This window comes from Microcaecilia unicolor, chromosome 3 (genome assembly GCF_901765095.1).
Source record: "Microcaecilia unicolor chromosome 3, aMicUni1.1, whole genome shotgun sequence".
Lineage (NCBI taxonomy): Eukaryota > Metazoa > Chordata > Amphibia > Gymnophiona > Siphonopidae > Microcaecilia > Microcaecilia unicolor.
Window position 1 is genome coordinate 268,082,497 of NC_044033.1, and position 20,611 is coordinate 268,103,107.

The 20,611-nt window shown below is 45.5% G+C and overlaps 1 long non-coding RNA gene across 1 annotated transcript; it reads right to left on the bottom strand.

The window, feature by feature from the left end:
- Positions 1-4,368: 4,368 nt before the first annotated feature.
- LOC115465277 lies at positions 4,369-19,917 on the bottom strand. Its single transcript, XR_003941379.1, has 3 exons — positions 19,908-19,917; positions 16,112-16,116; positions 4,369-4,476 (listed from the first exon to the last, which is right to left on the bottom strand). It is a non-coding gene; the product is annotated as an uncharacterized LOC115465277 (long non-coding RNA).
- Positions 19,918-20,611: the final 694 nt, after the last annotated feature.

The window sequence follows — 20,611 nt, forward strand, 5'->3', positions numbered from 1 at the left end:
GTGGTAAAGGCGGTTAGCTTAGTGGAGTTTTAAAAAGGTTTGGACGGCTTCCTAAAGGAAAAGTCCATAGACCGTTATTGAATGGACTTGGGGAAAATCCACTATTTCTGGGATAAGCAGTATAAAATGTTTTGTACTTTTTTGGGATCTTGCCAGGTATATTGTGACCTGGATTGGCCACTGCTGGACTTGATGGACCTTTGGCCTTTCCCAATATGGCAATACTTATGTACTTATGTACTATAATCAAGACCAGGTATACATATGAAGTATCACATACCACATGTAATGAGTTTATCTTCTTGGGCAGACTGGATGGACCGTACAGATCTATATCTGCTGTCATCTACTATGTTACAAACTGGCGATAGCCAGAATATTAAAAGTGCTCCACTCAGAGATGGAAGAATTTATGCTATGGTGCAGTCCAAGGTTTGGTGCAAAAGAAAGTATGAAATCTGCGCATGCATATATAGAGTATTCCCACAGGCAGTGCTTTTTTTGTAGAAAAAAAGGTGCCGGTACTCATTATGGGCGGGGTCACCACATATGGCTCCACCCCTATGATAGCCACACCCACATTAACCACACCCCCTATACCAGCCATGGCGCATATAAACAGACATCATTGAAAATATTACAGTACTATAGGAGAAAAAAATAACGTGATTTGCTAAGTAGTAGCAGTGAATAAGACAGCCAATGTAAATTCTCAAATTGGACATATTACAAACACTAAAATGAAAATAAAATGATTTTTTTCTACCTTTGTTGTCTGGTGACTGTTTTTCTTTCCATATTGGTCCCAGTCTGTGATTCTCCTTTCCTTTGTTTTCGCTTAACTCTTCTGTGCCATTTGTCATTTTTTGTCTCCTTTTTCTTTGCTTTCTTCAATATTTTTCAGGCTCTCTCTCCGTCCAGATTTAATTCATTCTTACTATCCATTCTTTAATTTCCTTCATCTACCCGTGGCTTTTCATCTTTTCCTCACCCTTGTTCTCCCCATGCCCCTTCCTCTTATTCTCCAATCTTTCTCTATTCCCCTTTTCCATCCAGCAGCTCTGCTTTCTCTCCCCATCCTTCCAGTGTCTCCCCTATTTCTTTCTGCATTCTTCCATCCAGCGTCTTCCCTCTTTCTCTCCCTATCCTTCCGTTTTCCCTCTCTCTCTCCCCATCCTTCCGTTTTTCCCTCTCTCTCTCTCCCCATCCTTCCATCTGTTTTCCCTCTCTCTTTCCCCATCCTTCCATCTGTTTTTCTCTCTCTCCCCAATCCTTCCATCTGTGTTTTTCCCTCTCTCTCCCCATCCTTCCATCTGTTTTTCCCCTCTCCCCAATACTTCCATCTCTTTTTCCCTCTCTCTCCCCATCCTTCCATCTGTTTTCCCCTCCCCAATACTTCCATCTCTTTTTCCCTCTCTCTCCCCATCCTTCCATCTGTTTTCCCCTCTCTCTCCCCAATTCTTCCCTCTGTTTTTTCCCTCTTTCTCTCTCTCCCCAATCCTTCCCTCTGTTGTTTTCCCTCTTTCTCTCTCTCCCCAATCCTTCCCTCTGTTGTTTTCCCTCTTTCTCTCTCTCCCCAATCCTTCCATCTGTTTTCCCCTCTCTCCCCAATCCTTCCATCTGTTTTTCCCTCTCTCTCCCCATCCTTCCATCTGTTTTTCCCTCTCTCTCCCCAATCCTTCCCTCTGTTGTTTTCCCTCTCTCTCTCTCCCCAATCCTTCCCTCTGTTGTTTTCCCTCTTTCTCTCTCTCCCCAATCCTTCCCTGTTGTTTTCCCTCTTTCTCTCTCCCCAATCCTTCCCTGTTGTTTTCCCTCTTTCTCTCTCTCCCCAATCCTTCCTTCTGTTGGTTTACCCTCTTTCTCTCTCTCCCCAATCCTTCCCTGTTGTTTTCCCTCTTTCTCTCTCTCCCCAATCCTTCCTTCTGTTGGTTTACCCTCTTTCCCTCTCTCCCCAATCCTTCCCTCTGTTGGTTTCCCTCTTTCCCTCTCTCCCCAATCCTTCCCTCTGTTGGTGTCCCTCTTTCCCTCTCTCCCCAATCCTTCCCTCTGTTGGTTTCCCTCTTTCTGTCTCTCCCCAATCCTTCCCTCTGTTGTTTTCCCTCTCCCTCTCTCCCCAATCCTTCCCTCTGTTGGTTTCCCTCTTTCTCTCTCTCCCCAATCCTTCCCTCTGTTGGTTTCCCTCTTTCTCTCTCTCCCCAATCCTTCCCTCTGTTGGTTTCCCTCTTTCTCTCTCTCCCCCCAATCCTTCCCTCTGTTGGTTTCCCTCTCCCTGCCAAGTTTCCCGCGAACGGCGCGAAGTCGCGACGCACGCGGCACCAGCCCCTATTTCCGGCCGCTGCTGCTTCTCCTGTTGAGCAGCAGCAGCGGCCGCTACACAAAGAAAAAGAAGATTAAAAAAAAAAATTTGAAACCTGGCTGAAACGCGGCACCCCGGCACTGTAGACAGCCATTAGGCATTGGCTGTTGCCCCACAGCCGCTCCTCCTCTTGCCTCTACGTCACTGCCCCTGGAGGAAGACCCCAGAGGAGCGCAGTGACGTAGAGGCAAGAGGAGGAGCAGCTGCGGGACAACAGCCAATGCCTAATGACTGTCTACAGTGCCGGGGTGCCGCGTTTCAGCCAGGTTTGAAGTTTTTTTAAAATCTTTTTCTTTGTGTAGCGGCCGCTGCTGCTCAACAGGAGAAGCAGCAGCGGCCGGAAATGGGGGCTGGCACTGCGTCCGTCATGGGGCGGGGGGAGCAAAAAAAAAAAAGGTGCCGGTACGCCGTACCGTTGCGTACCGGCACAAAAAAAGCACTGCCCACAGGTCATTAATGCCGGTGAAGAGTGCTGTCATATGATGAGTGTTATGGCTAAAATTGAATACAAGGACTATCTCAGACTATTGCCTTGTGGATTCCATTAAAATTTAGAATGCTAAAATAATAAAATGTGGGGTTGATTAATAAAAAAAGCAGTTAAATAAATCAGTGGCCTGGATTGGCCGCTGTCATGGACAGGATGCTGGGCTCGATGAACCCTTGGTCTTTTCCCAGTGTGGCATTACTTATGTACTTATGAAACTTAAAACAACATGCATAAATGTCAGGAAATTCTTTTTCTTGGAGAGGGTGGTCGATGCCTGGCATAACCTCCTGAGGGAGGTGGTAGAGACTAAAACGGTGACAATTCAAAAAGGCATGGGATGAACACAGAGGATCTCTATTTAGAAAATGGATGGTATTTAAAACAAAAAATAAAACCTTAAATGGTTGCAGGTGTGTGGATGTGTGAGTGATGTTGGGACAGCAACTCCAGCTGTGAAGACTGGTGCCAGACAGACTTTGTGGGTCTGAGTTCTGTATATATGTCACGGTTGTGACTGTATCCCACATGCCTACACTCACCTCGCCTCCTGGTGACCAGGCCCTATGGCTGCTGTGGACTGTCTTCTCCCTGTTTCCCAAACATGTTCCAGAATCCGGTTCCAGCCAAGCCCATTCCAGTCCTATGCTGATGTTCCAGCCTTCCAGACTTACTTGTGACCTCATCTGTAATTACCTTTATTAAGCACCTGGGAACTTTCAGGCTTGCCTTTGCAACAGAGGTCTTCAGATGAGTTTTTGTCTGTGTGTGTTTGTTGCAGTTCCAGCCCTGCTAGTTCTTGTCTTGCCAGTCTTCAACTTCTACTCCAACCCTGCTTGTTCCAGCCCTGCAAGCCTTCAGCCTCAGTTCTAATCCTGCTTGTGTTTGCCCTGTTTGTCTTGAGCTTCAGTTCCTCCACTGTTCGTTCCAGCCCTGTCTGCTTTCAGCTTCCATTCCAGCTCTGTCTCAATCCTGTTCCAGCCAAGCCTGTTTGAGAGTCCTGAATCCTGTTTAAGAATCCTGAATCCTGTTCCAGCCAAGCCTGTTTGAGAATCCTGAATCCTGTTTGAGAATCCTATCTACAGCTTCAGCTCCAGTCCGGTAGGTCCAGTCCTGCTTATTCCAGCCCTGCTCATCTACAGCTTTGGTTCCCATCCTGCTAGTTCCGGTCCTGCTTGTACCAGCCTGTCTGTGTTCAGCCTCGCTTCCTGTTTGGGTGGTTCACCTGCTGCTGCCAGTCACTGGCAGTGGCCCAAGGGCTCAGTACTCCGGACTCCGTGACAGTCCGTGACAATATAATACCCTATGAGATCGGGTATTACTAAAGTGACAGATTTTTCCAGAGGTCTAGGGGGGGGGGGGGGGGGGAAGAGGCCCAGCTCAAGAGGAGTGGTTTTGAAACATTGCAGGAGAAAAGAGTTGTCCTTGTAGAGAATGAAAGGGGGGGGGGGGGGGGAGAAGTTACAGAGGGGATAAAGGTTGGAGTTATACTGATAGAGGGGTCATCTTTGGTTGCCTGATAGTCCCCTGCCAAGAGATCAGGAGGAGGAAAAGGGGAATCCTGAGTGAGGAGTGTGACCCTTGGCTGTAAAGGAGGGTTGTGGCTCCTGAAAGTGGCAACTGGGATACTATCCTGCTTATAATCGAATGAGAAAAACGCCCAAGTTCCGACCTAAATCGGGAGATGGACGTTTATCTCACAAAAACGAATAAAGCGGTATAATTGAAAGCCGATTTTTGGACGTTTTCAACTGCAATCCGTCGCGGATGCGGACAAAGTTGATGGGGGCGTGTCAGAGGTGTGGCGAAGGCGGAACTGGGGCGTAGTTATCTGCCGAACAGAGATGGGCGCATTTCACTGATAATGGGAAAAAAGTATGCGTTTTTAGCTAGAATTTAGGACACTTTTCCTGGACCCTGTTTTTTCACGAATAAGGCCCCAAAAAGTGCCCTAAATGACCAGATGACCACTGGAGGGAATCGGGGATGACCTCCCCTGACTCCCCCAGTGGTCACTAACCCCCTCCCACCACAAAAAATGAAGTTTCTCAACTTTTTATTTTCACCCTCAAATGTCATACCCAGCTCCCTGACAGCAGTATGCAGGTCACTGGAGGAGTTGTTAGGGGGTGCAGTGGACTTCAGGCAGGTGGACCCAGGCCCATCCCCCCTACCTGTTACAATTGTGCTGCTTAATGCTTATTAGTCGTCCAACCCCCCCAAACCCACTGTACCCACATGTAGGTGCCCCCCTTCACCCCTTAGGGCTATAGTAATGATGTAGACTTGTGGGCAGTGGGTTTTGAGGGGGATTTTGGGGGCTCAACACACAAGGGAAGGGTGCTATGCACCTGGGAGCTCTTTTACCTTTTTGTTTGGTTTTGTAAAAGTGCCCCCTAGGGTGCCCGGTTGATGTCCTGGCATGTGAGGGGGACCAGTGCACTACGAATCCTGGCCCCTCCCACGAACAAATGCCTTGGATTTATTCGTTTTTGAGCTGGGCGCTTTCATTTTCCATTATCGCTGAAAAACAAAAACGCCCAGCTCACACATTGTTGAATAAAACATGGGCGTCTATTTTTTCCCAAAATACGGTTCGGTCCGCCCCTTCACGGACCCGTTCTTGGAGATAAATGCCCATGGAGATAGGCGTTTTCGTTCAATTATGCCCCTCCATGTGTGCTACAGATGGGCAGAGGAGAGGGTCAGACCAGGTAATGTCTGAGCCCACAGAGATTGAATTTGTGCTGAGAGGAGGAGAAACAGCCATTGAGAATAGCACTGACCTACAGGATAGGCATGGATAGGTGAAGTGTACATATATTTGGTGCCCATGAGGTATCCCTGTAAATATACTTGAGAGAAGAAGTGGTATAGAAGTCACCAGAAGGATTGGATCTAAATTGGAGTTTATATGCTGTTTGGACTGCCTAATAAAGGTTTGAAGTACTCCTTGTTGCAGAGTTGGAAGAAATAAACAGTTTGAGTTTGCATAAGCTGCATCTACAGTGTATCTTTGAGCATGAGGGTACAAGTGCCTCCAAAAACCCCAGATCGATATTCTGGACCATAGACCCACTATGAAGCTCAACTGCAGGTGACCTAGAATAGATGTACAGCGGCAGCAGTGGGTGGGGAACGGCAAGGTGGCAAAGGGGACGGCGGTGGGGTGATGGACCAAAATTTGCCCCCCCCACCTTGGGCTCTGGCTCCCTCCCACCTCGAGGTCTGGCTGACCCTAGTGGTTCTGCTATTCAAGCTGCGGACCTGAGTTATCTGGCCTAGAAATTTACCTAAGCAAAGAAACACAGTACATGATATTCAAACAATTGAACTGGCCAAGATAGGCTCCTGCCCAGTTACATTGCACTGAGCCAATCTGGAGTAGTTCAATTCCTCCTCTTCTTGCCACGCAATCCCCGAGGAAGAGGGGGATTGAGACTGAGAGACCTCTTGCCGGCTGAGTGTGGGCCATGGAGATGAGAGAGGGCAAAGGTGACTGTGTAAAGGGGATGGGGAGACAAAGCAAAATAAGTATGCCATAGGTTTGGTGCAGGGCAGTGTGTTTTTTCTAGCGAAAAAGGTGCCGGTACTCAAATGCCAGGCCACCCTTCAGAGGTGGAGTGATCACTGAGGGACCCACCCCACAATAGCCAGACCTCCTGCAACCAGTCACAGAATCTATGACAAGGTAGAATTGGTGTGTAGAGCCTGAGCTCTTTCATTAAAACTTGGGGATCATGGGTCAATTTTAGCAGACAATTTATTTTTTTATTACATTTGTACCCTGCGCTTTCCCACTCATAGCAGGCTCAATGCGGCTTACATGGGGCAATGGAGAGTTAAGTGACTTGCCCAGAGTCACAAGGAGCTGCCTGTGCCTGAAGTGGGAATTGAACTCAGTTCCTCAGGACCAAAGTCCACCACCCTAACCACTAGGCCACTCCTATGGAAAAGGTGCCGGTACTCAGTACCCCCAAGTTCCCCCTCAAAAAAAGACCTGGTGCAGGGTCAGAGCAAGGTAGTGTGCCATGGGGATGGTGGGGCACAGAGCAAGGTGAGCGTGTCACAGGGATTGGGGGAGGGCAGGGAAAGCTGAAAGTGTGATGTGGGTCAGAGAAAGCAGTGTATGCACCATGGGGATGGAATATGCAGCAGAGAAAGCTGAGATTGTGCAGTGGAGGTGGGGGGGATAGCAGAAAAGGCTGAGAGCATGCTGCTGATGTGGGGGAGATCAAGCTTGTGGGTGTGCCATGGAGGAGGTGGGAGATAGATATAATGAAAGCTGGGGAGAGGACAAGAAAGAATAAAGGGTGTGTGCCTTGGGGGAGGAAGAATGAGAGGTAGGGATATTATATGCAAGAGAAGACTTTAGACTGAATTCCGGTCTTGCTGGGAGTTAGAAGGAGAGATAACTGCAGTTGGAATGAGAGATGGAACTGGGGAGGCTGGAGCCCACTACAAAATAAAATTTGCAGAATTTAGTTAACATTTGGCATGAAACAGAAGGATTTCTCCCAAAGGCTGAATTGTTTTTCTTTAAAAAGAAAAGATATGCATCTTGGAGTTTGGAAAGTACACTGAAAGCTTTCTCTTAGGACTAATAACAATGTATTGCACTTTACCTGAGGGTTTAGAGCATAATAATGTTAGCTATGGTTTTTCTTTATGAACAAATTCTTCTGTATAAGTGAGAAACTGTGTTTTCATCTTTTCAATGCCTGGCTGCAGCCATTGGAATGAGCTGTGAATATTTATGCAGAAAGTAATCCCTGAACTGCCAGAAAACAGAGCCAATACCCCTTGCAGAAGACTTCATTCACACCTTCTTTTGCTTCTTGTCTCTTGGAACATGGCATGCTCCGACCTCATCTCAGCAAACATATTTTTTGCTTTGAAGAGATACCTTAAAAAAGGTTGTCAGACTACTTTCTTATGAATCCATTACTATCTTTGGGAAAGAGCGCAGGAGTTTTGTAATAACTGTCTGGTGTCAGATGTGTTTTGATTGCACAATGACTAATGACCAAATAAAAATGAGCTTAACTAGCAAAATTTTGTTCTAAATAAAACTGCTTCTGGACCAGTCTGATAGATCATTGGTGGTGCTGTGTACTTTCATTTGAAGGACCTAAGCTGGAATTCTAATAGGCTGTACTTACTGGGTCAGCTGGGACAAGGGATGCAGTGGAGAATGTATTCACAGTTCCTGGGGGGGGGGGGGGAGTCTCAGTCATCGCTCAGTTGTTACTATTAGGGTTAGGATAAGGTTGAGCATTAGGGATAGATCTAGGGTAAGTGTTACGGTTTAGAATATGGTTTGGTCTAGGGTTAGGGTTAGTGTCAGGGCTACAGTTAAGGGTAAGACTAGGGTTAGGGTTAAAACTAGGGTTAAGTTTAGAATTAGGGCTAGTGTTAGGGTTAGGATTAAGATAAGAGTTAGTGATAGGATTAAGATGAGGGTTAGAATTATAGTTAGCATTAGGGCTAGGTTTAGAATTACGGTTACTATTAGGGTTAGGATAAGGTTGAGCATTAGCGATAGATCTAGGGTTAGTGTTACGGTTTAGAATATGGCTTGGTGTAGTTAGTATAAGTAAAAATCAGAAACTCCAATTTTAACTCAAAATTTAAATATACAAACAATGAAGAGATTCAAACATTTTTTATGATATGTGCTCAGTTTTAGGTGTATACACTTAAACTCAGGAACTGAGATGTTATAGCACCTTTCCATACATCATAGCACACCCTGCCTCCTCCTGATAAGTTATAACTCAATCAAATCTTCAAAGTAAACCCAAAAAAATTTTTGTTAATACAGATTATGTAGCACTGTTACTTAGCTTAATCAGTGGGTTTAATGCAGTCAATGATGTGTATAAGTTGTTTCATACAGATTCCTGGTTAGTGTATAACTTTTTTTATGAATGAAGAAGTTTTGCACTATATATAAAAAAAGTTATACACTAACCAGGAATCTGTATGAAATGACTTATACACACCATTGACTGCATTAAACCCACTGATTAAGCTAAGTAACAGTGCTACATAATTTGTATTAACAAAAATTTTTTTTGGTTTACTTTGAAGATTTGATTGAGTTATAACTTATCAGGAGGAGGCAGGGTGTGCTATGATGTATGGAAAGGTGCTATAACATCTCAGTTCCTGAGTTTAAGTGTATACACCTAAAACTGAGCACATATCATAAAAAATGTTTGAATCTCTTCATTGTTTGTATATTTAAATTTTGAGTTAAAATTGGAGTTTCTGATTTTTACTTATATTCATATATAAGAAACTGACTTTAAGAATACCCAGTGTATATACTCATATTGGTCTAGTTAGTGTCAGGGCTACAGTTAAGGGTAAGACTAGGGTTAGGGTTAAAACTAGGGTTAAGTTTAGAATTAGGGCTAGTGTTAGGGTTAGGATTAAGATAAGAGTTAGTGATAGGATTAGGATGAGGGTTAGAATTATAGTTAGCATTAGGGCTAGGTTTAGAATTATGGTTACTATTAGCGTTAGGTTTAGAATTACGGTTAATATTAGGGTTAGAGCTAGGTTTAGAGTTAGCAGGGCCGGTGCTTGGGTCTCTGGTGCCCCCCTGCAAGCTATCAGTTGGCGCCCCCACCCCGGTCCAGGATCTCCTTTCTCTCTTCTCCCTCCCCCCTTCTCTCACCCTGCACCCTTTTTCAGCCCAGTGCCTTAAAAGGTGAAGATCAAAAGTTTTTTTATTTTTACTTGACAGCTTTTTAATTTATTTGAAAGCTTCCCATATGTAGATATAAATATCATGAAATAAGTTAAGTGCCACTGGATATTCAGGACTGGCAGGAGCCTCTCAATAAAACAGATATTAAAATCAAAATTAAACATAAAATCAATGAAAATGCAAGATCCACCTGTCATAAATAATAAAAGCCAACCCTCAGAGAAAGCCTGTTGAAACAAATGTATCTTCCAACGGCGCTAAAAAAATTGCACCTAATATAGAAATGGAAAACATGTGATGTGAACATAAGATGTGCCATACTGCAGCAGACCAAATGTTCGAGTCCAGCATCCTGTCTCTGCCAACAGCCAATCCAGGTCACAAGAAGTACTTGGTAGGATAGGTTTGCACCTAGATAATGACATGGTTACCGTTACTGCGGATTTACCACGGTTAATCCACGGTAACAGTAACACTGCAGTCTGAATTACTGCACATGTGGGAATGGTAAAAAGCCTTGTTCCTGTGGTAAAAAAATAAAGACCTTTGCTTCCTTCCCATCCTCCTCCTCGTGGGTCTGTTACTTCTTTCTACCCACTTCTTGTAACTTACAAGTTCCTGCGGCCTGGCAGCAATTCATACAGACTGGTTCCATGACTTTCCTTCTGCCGCATCCCGCCCTTTCTACTGCAACTTCCTGTTTTGACTGCTAAACAAGAAGTTGTTTTAGAGAGGGTAGGATGTAGCAGAAGGAAGGACATGGAGCCAGCCTGTATGAATCGGTGCTGAGTCACAGAAAAATGTAAGCTACAAGTAGTAGTAGTTAGAGATGCTAGACCAACGGGAAGGAGGACTGGAAGGGAGAGAGGGAGAGACACTGGGTGGGATTGGAGAGGACAGAGGCGAGAAGTTGGACATAGGGAGATAACATTAACAGAAGGGAAATGATGTGCATGGGGAGGGGGCATAGAGACAGGGACACAAAGGGGAGATGCTGTGTGGGGATGGTATATGGATACAGAGGGTCAATACCAGACACAGGAGGGAGGTAGAGGGGAGATAGGAATACAGAAGGGACATAGATGAGTGACGTTCAACACAAAGGGAGAGGATAGGGAGATATGCAGATATGAACACATTGGAAATACTGTACAGGGAAGTATATGGACACAGAGAAGTGAGATGCTGAACATAGAGGATGATACAGACACAGAGATGGGGGAAAGGGAAATGGGACTTGATATACTGCCTTTCTGAGGTTTTTGCAACTACATTCAAAGCGGTTTACATATATTCAGGTACTTATTTTGTACCAGGGGCAATGGAGGGTTAAGTGACTTGCCCAGAGACACAAGGAGCTGCAGTGGGAATCAAACTCAGTTCCCCAGGATCAAAGTCCACTGTACTAACCACTAGGCTACTCCTATGATGGTGGATATAAAGAGAGATGTCAAATGGACAGGAAACCCTGGTGAGTGAGTTAAGAGAAGACTGTGGGAAGCCAGAGCCTGAGACCACCATAGTAACATACATACATAGTAGATGACGGCAGAGAAAGGCCTGTATGGTCCATCCAGTCTAAAATGACCAGATAACAAAAGGTAGAAAAATAATTTTATTTTCTATTTTGTGATTACAGTATGTCAGATTTGAAATGTACATCCTGCCTAGGGTTACCATTCGTCCAGATTTCCACGGACATGTCCTCTTTTTGAGGGCATGTCCGGGGCATCCGGCGGGTTTTGCCCCGCCCGCCTGTTTGTCCAGATTTCTGGTCAAACAGGCGGGTGGGCGAGCAGCACCGCGGGTCTCTCCTCCCCTCCCTTACTTACTATCTGCCCTGGTGGTCTAGTGACCTCTTCGAGGCAGGAAAGAGCCCCCTCTTTCCTGCCCGGAGCGCTGCCTTGCCTTTCATCTTTCTCGGTCTCGGCTGGGGATTCAAAATGGCTGCTGAGAGTTGAAGTCTCACGAGGCCTCTTCAACTCTTTCCTGCCCCGAAGAGGTCACTAGACCACCAGGGCAGTAGATAGTAAGTAAGGGGAGGGGACAGGAATATGTGATGGGAGGGGAGGTGACGGGGGGCAGGGGAGGGGAATATGTGACCCGAGGGAGGGGAGGGGAATTTGTGACAGGGGGCGGGATGAGGATCCGAAAGGGACGTGGTGTGGGCGGGGCATGGGCATGGTGTGGGTGGGCAGGTCCGGGGCAGGGGGGCATGACATGTGTCTTCTTTTTTCAGAGGACAACATATGGTAACCCTAATCCTGCCAGAGTTGGTGTTAGGCATGGCTGGGGCCTAGGGCAGGTATTTGGGAAGAGATGCCAACGCCCACTACCAGGCTGCACTTTCTTCAGATTCTAGTTGGCTTGGGGCTCTCTTTGGTCAGGGACCAAGGGCAGTTGCCTTAGTTGCTTTCCCCTAACATCATCCCTAGCATGTGCCATCTTTATGGAGGAGTAGCCTAGTGGTTAGTGCAGTGGGCTTTAATCCTGGGGAACTGAGTTCAATTTCCATTGCAGCTCCTTGTGACTCTGGGCAAGTTACTTAACCCTCCATTGCCCCTGGTACAAAATAAGTACCTGAATATATGTAAACCACCTTGAATGTAGTTGCAAAAATCTCAGAAAGGCAGTATATCAAGTCCCATTTCCCTTTCTCTTTATATTTTGGACAGCAGAGGAGTAAATGCCTCTTTTTTTGTATCTCTGGTGTTGTAGTACATAACTATTCCAGGCTTGAGGAGATGATGTCAAAGCTTGCCAGGGGTGGGGGTGGGAGGTGGTGATGGGGTCAGATCTCCTGGGAACAGGGCGGGGATGAGGACAGAGCTCAGGGAGATGGGGGTGGGAGGGGGGGGGGGAGCAAACTGTGTCATTTTCTAATTGCACCCATGGCAGAGTGTTATGTAGACAGTCACAAATTAAAAATGCAGACATCAATGGATTCTCCATATTTTGCAAGTTAAAGTGGCAGTGTAAGCCTAGGGGCAAAGCAAACTGACAAGGCTTTTGATTTGTTTTCTCATTGTACTCTTCAGTGCCCTTCAATTGTTCAGAGGATGAAGCCAGACAATTTTGTTGATTTGCTTTAACTATAGGGATCTTTCAGTTACTTTGGGCTAAATTTCTGGTACTGTATCAAGATACTTCACAGCTTGTATTAAATTACAAATTGAGCTGGACTCAGAACCTAGCAAAACTCATGTTTTCTGACCAGCAAACAATTTTTTAAAAAGATAAACAGACATCAGAGTTTTTCTGCAAAACTGCAGTAAACTCCATAATATAAGGAAACTTGTCAAAAAAATACACTAAATAAGGCTTATTAGCATCCTTATATCTTCTATCAGAAGTTTTACTCAAATTCAATTTCTTGATGTTCGTCCATAAACTTACAAGACATTTGTTACAGACATGATGAAGAGCAGATTACTCTTGAAAACTTGTCAAAGATAAATTACCTTATTGCCATGTACAGTATACAAGTGGACTAAGCTGGCGAATACAACTTTGGGGTCAATAATCAAAGTGATTTAAATGGCTAGGAGAGGTTCCTAGCCATTTAAATCATTTGTCCGGGCTAATCACAGATATTCAGTGGCACTAAACCAGTTAATGCCGCTGAATCTCGGGTTACCCCCTAATTCTGTAAACGTTGCCAAAACTTGTGTGTGGAAATTTGGGCACATGCCCAAGCTAATTAGCACCAATAATTGGCTTTTTAACAAGCAATTATTAGCACAAATTAAACTAGATTGAACTTTACATGTGTGAATTTAAATGCGGGATCCGTGCCTAAAATTTACACATGATTTGAAAAAGGGGCTGCAGAAATGGGTGGGTCATGGGTAGAATACATGCATTCTTAAAATTAACATGCATTGTTATAGAATAACGGGATATGCGCCTAATGTAGGCATGCACATTTGGTGAAAATGGCCACGCCTAAAGTTAGGCTTGATTCCCAAGCGTAAGTGCTGCCTAATTTTAAGCCCAGCTTATTTTTTGGCACCACGTATAAAATCCAGCCTTTAGTGCCTAAGCTGAAATCGGCTAATTTATGGGTGGTATAGGGAAGATATTCAGCAGTTAAACCACATAAGGTAACCGGGTAATAGGACCACATAAAACACAATCAAATTTTTATGCAGTTCACCTTATGCAGTTAAATGCTGAATATTGCACTTAACCGCATATGACCCACCATTGAATATCCAGGGATAATGCGGGGTTAGCTAAAAAAAAAAAAAAAAAAAACACTGACCACTGCTGGCTGAATATCGGTCTGAGATTCGAAGGAAATTATACATTCACAAGTGCCCGTTGAATGAATAACTTTCTTATCCATAGATTTTCAACCAATAATGCATGCTTATTAGGTGTATCATTAGTATTATGCTAACATTGTATTATAGCTCTGGTATTTTATGTTAAACTGTACCTGCTGTACACTGCCTTGGGTGAATCTCTTTATAAAGGGGGTTAATAAATCTCAATAAATAAATAAATATACAGATAGCATCAGATAGTATCTAACTGGCCTTTTACAATTCGTATGGAGGATGATTTTCATAACACATGAATGTGCCTATCTATAAAGAAAAGTATGTGCCTGGGCTACATATTCGTTCTTTAGTTCAAGGGCAGGTTGAGTCATGGTATCGATCCTGCAGGGTCTTGTGATCTCAGCCCAATTTTCCAAGGGCTGCTGGGTAGAGATGGTGTCCATCTATCACAGAAGGGAAGAAGTATCTTCAGCAGCAGGCTGACTAACCTACTGAAGAGGGCTTTAAACTAGAATTGTTGGTACAGGGTGATCAAAGCCCTGCCCCGAGGTAAGTACAAGCCCTCAGGTAAGTGAAATATTAAATACCTCTTCAGAAATGGGGAAAAAGGTGCAACCTAGTGGTTAGGGTGGTGGACTTTGGTCCTGAGGAACTGAGTTCAATTCCCAGCACAGGCAGCTCCTTGTGACTCTGGGCAAGTCACTTAACCCTCCATTGCCTGCCGCATTGAGCCTGCCATGAGTGGGAAAGCGCAGGGTACAAATGTAACCAAAAAAAAAAAACAGTATATACTAATGCTCAAAGTACAGGAAATAAGGTTTTAGATCTTGAGGCTATGATGGAAGAGGCTAAGTTAGACTTAGTGGCAATCACAGAGACATGGTTCACAGAGAACCATGACCTAAGGCGCCAGACAAGGTGCCCATTATTGCCCCTCCTATTTAATATAGCACTAGGGTACTTAAGTATTGCTATTCAGTCAGACTGAAATATCGAGGGATTTCTCTGCCAGTCAGGAAATATACACACCCAGATAGCAAGACACTCAGACATTGGGAAGTAGTCGGGCTGCCTCCTGTGGTCAGCTTTGTGCCCAGACATTCAATGCCGGGCCATTTCTGGTGTCTGGCATTGAATATCTGGGTGTTTTTTGGCTGGTTTAAATTTAACCAGCCAAGCTGATATTCAGTGCTAGCCGGTTAAGTTTAAACTGGCCAAAGATATTCCTGCTGTTTTGGTGGACTAATTTGGCCGCCAACCTTGGCTGGCGATGTGCTCAATATTGGCGGATTGCCAGTTATATCATGTGATATAACTGGCTATATGCTAAGCACTAACCAGCAATATTCAGTGGGAGATAGCCGGCTATTTCCCGTTGAATATTGCCAGATAGCCGGCTAAGTGCTATTTAACCGGCCAGGAGCCGTTCCTGGTCGGTTCAATGGTTTAAAAAATCAGGTGGCAAAAGTCAAGGGATAGACTTCAAGTGCCCAGACCAAGCTGAAAACAATTTTAAAGTGCGACATCAATTAGAGCTAGAGAAATCAAAGATGTATGAGAATTTGACTTCTAATTGCTGGGCAAGAGGAGATTTGATTGAATGCCTGACTCACTGCAGACAAAAATAGCTGTTGGTAGGTCGTGTTGACAGCTCCATCAAAAGAGATTCCCTTGGACTTTCATTACTTTGCGGGTGACACCTACACATGAAAAATCTAAAATATCTCTGTCAATAGTTCTGTCAGTTTGGAAGTAGCCCAGCCTACTTTTTCCAGTAACTCTCTACTTCTGCTCTGTCAGAGATGTATTTCAAGTGGCTGAAATCTGAGTAGAGGTTAGCCATCTCCAATGTAGTACAAAATGTTAGTTGTTCCTGGGAAGAATAAATATTCTGGAATGATAAACATAAGTTCACAAGGAGGATGATTTGCTTCTGGAGTTTTCTATAAAGAGAAGGGGTGTGATATTAGAGTTTAGGAACAGGACTGTCTGGGCCCGATATTCAGCCCACCATGATCAGCAGTTTTTAAGTTACTGACAGCTGTATGCTGATTTAAGGCCAGGTATTCAATGCATTGAATATCCAAGTAAGTATGGTCACTCAGAAGTTAATCGATATTTAGACTGGCGCCTGATTTGCTCAGCGGATAAAGTTAGGACATCCTTTTTGCTGTCCTAACTTTTTATACTTAACTTCTGTGGCGTAACCAGGAATTTTTTTTTACTGAGGATGCGTTTCCTGCGCACCCTGTGCCCCTACCCACACGTCCTTGATACCTTAAAATCATCTTTGTTCTAGTCTTTGCCTGGGAAGCAGCAGTGGCACTCATAGGCTCGCTTCGGCCTGCACTGGGTCTTCCTGTTTGAACCATTCCACCCTTCAGAAAACAGGAAGCTGTGTCAGCAGGGGTGGGATGGTTCTGAGAGGAAGTCCCAGTGCAGGCCGTAGGCAGCCTATGAGTGCCACTGCTGGGAGGGGGTGCTGTAGAGGCAGTGGTGTGCTGGAGCCGGCTCGCAAGAGCCGGTTGTTAAATTTTCTTCCGACTTGCGAGCCGGTTGTTAAAAAGCGCGAGCCGGCTCTGGCTCTCCTCCCTCCCTCCTCCCTCCCTCCGGATCTGGTCCCTCACTGACTCCTTGTCCTTCGAATTCTTCGGGGCAGGCAGTCTTGCCTGCCCGCTGCCAGCGCTGACTCTCCCCCACTGCCGGTTCGCATTTTAAAAATGGCCACCTAGACTTCCAGAGGCGGCCTCGCAAGACTTCTGCTGAAGTCTTGGCGGCCATTTTGAAGCGTGATCCGGCAGCGGGGGAGAGTCAGCGCTGGCAGCGGGCAGGCAAGATTGCCTGCCCTGAAGAATTCGAAGGACAAGGAGTTGGTGAGGGACCGGATCCGGAGAGAGGGAGGAGAATTCACTGAACAACAGGAGGGGGTAGCAGGGGAAAGAAGGGAGTCGCTGGGCATGGGTGGATGGAGGGGAGAGAAGGGTCGCTGGGCATGGGTGCATGCAGGGCAGGGGAGAGGAGGGTCGCTGGGTATGGGTGCATGCAGGGCAGGGGAGAGGAGAGTCACTGGACATGGGTGGATGGAGGGCAGGGGAAAGGAGGGTCACTGGGTATGGGTGCATGCAGGGCAGGCGAGAGGAGGGTCGCTGGGTATGGGTGCATGCAGGGCAGGGGAGAGGAGGGTCGCTGGGTATGGGTGCATGCAGGGCAGGGAGAGAGAAGGGTCACTGGACATGGGTGGATGGAGGGCAGGGGGAGAGAAGGGTCGCTGGACATGGGTGGATGGAGGGCAAGGGAGAGGAGGGGAGAGAGAAGAAATGCTGGACATGGATGGAAGAGTGAGGAAGGAGATGAGATGAGGGAAAAGGAAGAGAGGAGAAAAACTGCACATGGATGAAGAAAATAGGCAGAAGCTGAGGACCAGAAATGAAGAAGAATGGAGGAAAGAAAAGAAATAAATGGAAAGGAAGCCCTGGAAACGGAGTTAAGAGGACAGATAGCAGCAGAATCGGATACTGGGCCAGCATGATCAGAAAAACAGTCACCAGACAACAAAGGTAGAAATTTTTTTTTTTATTTTCATTATAGTGTTTGGAATATGTCCACTTTGAGAATCAGGTGCTCAATATTAAAAGTTTATATTTATTTACTTATTTATGGCATTTTATCGCACATTAAACATGAATTAGATTGGAACCTGGGATCATTTAATTTTTTTTCCTGGAGTAATGCATTGCCACCCCCCCCCAGGCTCTCTCCCCGGCTATAGCCAGCTCTGCAATTTGGGGGGGGGGGGGGTGCAGAGGGGGACCGAGGAGAGAGCCTGTTGTTAAACATTTACCAGCACACCACTGGCTGAACTGAGACCAGGTATTCGATACCGAAACATGTCCAGGCACCAGCAGTGAATACCCAGGTTACAGTAGTCACCTGGAAGCTAACTGAATAATGGCCACTATTGAAACCAGTGCGCAGTTAGTTTGGCGGATAAAGTTAGGGCAGTCTTTTTGCTGTCCTAACTATCTGCTAACTTACGGGACCTCTTACTAAGCTGTGGGAAAAAGGACCCTGTGGTAGCAGTGGGGAATGTTTTTCCAGTGCACCAGGGCCCTTTTTACCACAGTGGGTAAAAAGCCCCTAAAAAATGGCCATTCGATAAGATTGCTCTTACCAAGTGGCCATGCTGGGGGGGAGGGGGCACTTACTGCCACTCATTGAGGTGGTGGTAAGGTCTCCCACGGTAACCTGGTGGTAACCAGGCAGCACATGGCGATGCCCTATTAGCACCGGGTTAGTACCACACTAAAAAATAAAACTTTTGGTGCATGTTTAAGTACATAAGCATTGCCATGCTGGGACAGACCAAGGGTCCATCGAGCCCAGCACCCTGTCACCGACAGCGGCCAAAAGAACAAGCAATTTGTCCCACCCCTTCTAGAAATACTGTATTCCCTCGTCCATTCAATAACATTCTATGGCTTTTTCCTCCAGGAAGCAGTCCAACCCTTTTTTGAAGTCCGCTGTTAATCGCCTTAACCACCTTTTCCGGCAGCAAATTCCAGAGTTTAACTACGCTTTGAGTGAAGAAAAGTTTCCTCAGATTCATTTTAAATTTACCACACTGCAGCTTCATCGCATGCCCCCTTGTCCTAGTATTTTTGGAAATCGTAAACAGACGCTCCATATCGACCCATTCCATTCAACTCATTATCTTATAGACCTCTATCATATCTCCCCTCAGCCGCCTTTTCTCCAAGCTGAAGAGCCCCAGCCTCTTCAGCCTATCCCAGGGGCGTAGCCAGACACCCAATTTTGGGTGGGCCTGGGCCCAAGATGGGTGGGCAGAACCTCGCCCCGTCCCACAGGTGATTTGGTCTCTCCTTCTCTCGCCTGCATGCCATATGGTCTCTCAAACATACTCCCCTCCCGTATACCTTTGAAATAGCAGATTTTCACCAGCAGCAAGCAGCAACTAATACATACTGCTCATGTTGGCCCCATACCCTTCCCTCTGATGCAACTACCTGTTTCCGCCTAGGCAGAAATACATCAGAGGGAAGGCTGTGGGGCCAGTGCGAGCAGTATGTATGTCACTGCTCACTGCAGGCGAAGATCTGCTACTTACAAGGTATGTAGGAGGGACACTTGTTGGGGGTTTTTGGCTGGTCGGGCTTGGGGATCCCTGCCAGCCACATCATAGGTATGCTGCCACTGGGTGGGCCTGAACCCAAAGTGGGTGGGCCTGGGCCCACCCAAGCCCACCCCTGGCTACGCCACTGGCCTATCCTGATAGGGAAGCCGTCCCATCCCCTGTATCATCTTTGTCACCCTTCTCAGCATCTTTTCCAACTGAGGCAGAACTACCGTCAGTGGCTGCGTTGGGCCAGTGGTAGTTCTGGGTTAGCATGCAGTAACCCTGCATCGGGCTTACCGACTCTTTGTAAAAGGGCCCCTTAGCCTGTTAGCAGACTGCATATCGCTGCTAACTGATTAGTACTGGCTCTGCCCAAGCTCCGCCCCTGGACTGCCCAGGTACTAATCAGACAGTCTCTGAGCAGTCACAAGTGATATTCAGCGGCACTACCTGCTTAAATGACACTGAATATTTCTGGATCACCATCTCAACAGGTTTTAACTAGCCAGGAGCCTTTCCTGCCTTGTTAAATCCATTTGAATACTGACTCCTTGGTTTTTGTGGCATTTAATGAATTTCATAATCTGTTGGGCACTCAGTCTTCTTTATCCATTCTACTTTTGGGTTGCTGTTGTACTTGACAGAGAAATCTGTTGTTGCATCACTGACGACATCAAAAACCTCTTAGATTTAGCTGTAGAACTTGATATACCGCTAAATAGAAACAGGTCATAGCGGTTTACAAAACAGTATACCATAAACATTTAAAAAGGAACTCAATTTTTAGACAGGATGGATCCAGTCATATACATCACAAGACCCTGACATCACATCATCCTGTAACCCCTAACAATGGACATGTTATATTTCATATGATACACCGGCTGCCATTTAGAAAGCCACCTTTGTAATTATTCCAATCACACTGCTACCAGTTTTTGATACACAATTGTCTGTCTATACATCCTCACCAGTCATCTGATTGAAAGATTACATATAGTGAAACATACCAATTAGGAAATTAGTTCTTTCAACCTGTCTGCTCCCTGTTTTCTACTGTATACCTTCTACTGTATACCACAAAAAGTGAAAAACAGAAAAGGGTGGGAAGTTGACCACAGACACCAGAGACTGGAAAAAATGGACTTAAAAACAAAATGTTTATTTAAAAAAGGACTCAACACAAATGTTGTGTTTCAGCCACTAGGCCTGCATCAGGAGTCTACAAGTAAATACATATACATATAAGAATAATATTAAAGTAAAATGCATATATGTAAAAATGTACTGTAAAACAATATACATTAATAATAATAACATCAATGTCACCAATCATAAGGCCTAATTTAATAAACCATTATGGTGAAAAATTGCAACTACACCCAAAACTATGACCCCAAACTATCCCCACCCTCTCACTACTCCCATAAAACTATCTCCTGCCCACAAACTAGTCCCACACACACAAAATTAGAGATAAATACTCCAAACAGATAAACATAAAAACAGAGATATAGAGGGGCATAATTGAACGCGAACGCTTATCTCCATGGGCGTCTATGTCCGAAAACGGGTATGTGAAGAGGCGGGACAGACCGTATTTTTGAAAAAATGCACGTTTTTCAGCTGG